This window comes from Sceloporus undulatus, chromosome 3 (assembly GCF_019175285.1).
Source record: "Sceloporus undulatus isolate JIND9_A2432 ecotype Alabama chromosome 3, SceUnd_v1.1, whole genome shotgun sequence".
NCBI classification, from domain to species: Eukaryota; Metazoa; Chordata; class Lepidosauria; order Squamata; family Phrynosomatidae; genus Sceloporus; species Sceloporus undulatus.
In genome coordinates this window covers 124,369,263-124,372,304 of record NC_056524.1, presented here as the reverse complement: position 1 = coordinate 124,372,304, position 3,042 = coordinate 124,369,263, and the positions used below count along the sequence as shown (strand labels likewise).

Genomic DNA, 3,042 nt, shown 5'->3' with positions numbered 1-3,042 from the left:
AAAATAAAGTGAATAACTGGTGAGCCAGGCACATTAAAAAAAAAAGACAGGGGTTCCCAATGTGGGGTGCCCACAAACACAAGGGGTGCGAGGTGGCATTTTAAGGGATGCGACAAAGAGTGGCTTGTGTCCAAGAGTGACAAGCCATCACTCTTTTTGTTTTTCTGAATAAATTAGAATTAGATTTGCATTTTATGCACTGAGATAAAAGCTTGTCTTGTAAAAGAAGTTCAGTCTGGTCCTGCACTACAGTATTGTAGGTGCTTCCAGTTGTGATTAAAACATTAGAAGTTGGACTTCTTCATCTCCAAATGTCATATTATTATTTGGTGCCACAACAATCTACAAAGCCCATAAGTCCATAGCATTGAGCCACAGCACTTAAAGTGGTGTCAAACCGGATTATTTCCCCAGTGCAGATGCAGCAGCCTTTGTCCTTTTCAATGAGGAAACCTCCATGGGCTGGATAAGCTCCTTATGTATGTATACAGAATTGTAATCGAGCCTCTTCCAGAGAAGCTCATCCTTCTTATGTGCCATGTGCATTATAGTACTCTTAGGCCATTATTGCAACATATGGATCCTTAGCCAATCAATATGGGCCATTTAACCCCCCCTTCCTCCTGGAAGAAAAGTTTTTCTCTGCAGTGTACAAATTAATTTATAGTAAAGCAATTATAATCAAGGTTTAGAGAAACCTAGTTTCTGGGATCTGTGTGCAGAGCCCATATTTGACTGCAGCAAATGGCTGGTGGAATTGGATAGCTTGTTCTGCATTAAGAAATCTCTCTCTGTGTGTGTGTGTGTGTGTGTGTGTGTAATGTGTGCAATAATACTTGGAGAAATGATGAATGTTGCTGTTTTAAGTACCCAGATTTTTAAAACAAACCCCAATGGGACTAAAATGCCTTAACTTCAAGGGTTTTTAAATAAGTTTTTTTCTCTCTCTCTCAGAGCCATTGCTGCTTAAGGTAATATTAAGAGGAACTCCCCATAGTTAAAGGCATGCATTTTAGACAAAAGCAAAGTTTAAATAGTAATGTGATCATTTTTTAAAAAAGAAATGAACAATTACTAAATGTGAGCAGTTGAGAGGGGGGAAAGAAAAAGAAAAGCAAGGAAGGTAGCAAGTCCTTTTGGAGAAATCTCCTCCCAAAGTGCACACCAGCTGCCGAAATAGCTCAGTTGGGAGAGCGTTAGACTGAAGATCTAAAGGTCCCTGGTTCGATCCCGGGTTTCGGCAAAAGAGGGCTTCTCTTTTTTCCTCTCCAAATGCTGTGTTTTAGGGAGAGCTCTTTAATGCTCCCTTGATTTTATCTCTGAGAGGTTAAAAAAAAGAAAGTGCCCAGTGTGTGTGTGTTTTTTTTTCCTCCCATGGGAGGGAAGCCTAAAAATAATAAATATGGATAATAATAATAATACCTGAAAGGGCAGCAGAGTAAGAATAAAAGGATGGAAGAGAGAAAAGTTGGAGTGTGGTTTTTTTGGTCCAAAAATCTCCTTAGAAACTGAGAAGAAATAGAGAATTTCATAAGCACTAGTTGTAACTAAGGCTGAGGCACACACAAAAAAGGCGGGAATGAATGAGGAGTGACTGAGGGGATTTATTGTTATTAAAAGGCGGGTGGAATGATTGTGTGTAGTGTGAGGTAAAAAGAGATTGCTGAGTGAGTGACTCCTGGATGGAAGCCTAAAAAATGATATAATAATAATAATAATAATAATAATAATAATAATAATAATAATAATAGCTGAGTGAGAAAAAGAATAAAAGGTTGGAAAAGAGAGAGGAGGGAGGATTCAAGAGCAGAAGCTGAAGGGATAATAAAGCACAAGGAAGGAGGAAAAGTTTCTCTTTCTGAGGTAATAAAGTGAACTTTTACCTCAGGAATAAAGGCTTTTCCTCCCTTCCCACCATTTTTGGGAGCACCTTGGACTCAGGTTTTAAGGAGAACAGCCCAAGCCATTAAAGGCCCCTGATGAATATATATATATATATATATATATATATATATAGGGATTAGGGGATATATATGGGTAGGGTTCTAAATTTTATCCTACAATTGTCCTATATTTTGGTCTAAATTTTGTCCTACATTTTGTCCCGGTTTATAGTAGGGCATTATGGCAACCCTATTATGGGAAACAATCCTCAAGCAATCTCCTAAAATGGTTTTGGTGGGAACGAAAACGGCAGAAAACGTAAAGGATGTATAGTTAAAAGTGTGGGATTCCCTGCCACAAAATGCAGCAGAGGTTGCCTTCCTACTTTGGTGACTTCAAAATATGTCTGGAATCAAATTCAGAACAACAAATGTTATAAATGTGGGACTTTGGTTGGTATCTTTACCCATATTTGGTGGGAATGTAAGGTATCGAATGAGTTTTGGTGAAAGATTCATCATCCGATGAAGGAAATTTTGAACTATAATTTAAATTATGATCCAATTTTTTCCCCCTGTTAGGCATGGTAATGGAAAGCCAGTTAGACAAAAAACAAAACAACAACATGGTAAACTCTTATTCTACATGTCTCCAACAGCAAGATTAGTACTTGCTAAATACTGGAAGAATAAAGAGATTCCAGAAATACAGGAATGGCTATTTATGTATCACCTTTACTGATGGATGTAGACCCAAATACGGCTAAAATAATCTCTGCTTATGCATCTTATTTCCATAGAGAATTTTCAACATAAACTGATGAAAGAATGATAATATATCCTTAAGGATATTTCAAGACGTTTCGGAAAGACAGCGGACAAGACGTTTGTAAATAAGGGCAATCTGGACTCATGTGATTTTTTCCTTGCTTATTTTTTCCTTCGTTTGTCCATTTTGTATGCACCTTGATATATGTATTTTTATCATAAACTTAAAAAATGTGGCAAAAAATTAATAAATATAAAAATAAATAAATAATAAAAATAATAAAAAAGAAAAAAGAAATATACTTTTGACAATACAGCGAGTTTACTCTCCCCTGCCCCACAAACTGGGACACCGGGAAATAGACTCCAAACACTTGAAAAGACATTCCAC

The 3,042-nt window shown here is 36.9% G+C and overlaps 1 non-coding gene across 1 annotated transcript; it reads left to right on the top strand.

The window, feature by feature from the left end:
• The first annotated feature begins 1,170 nt into the window (after positions 1 to 1,170).
• Positions 1,171 to 1,243, top strand: TRNAF-GAA. Its single transcript has one exon. It is a non-coding gene; the product is annotated as a tRNA-Phe (tRNA).
• The last annotated feature ends 1,799 nt before the right edge of the window (positions 1,244 to 3,042 follow it).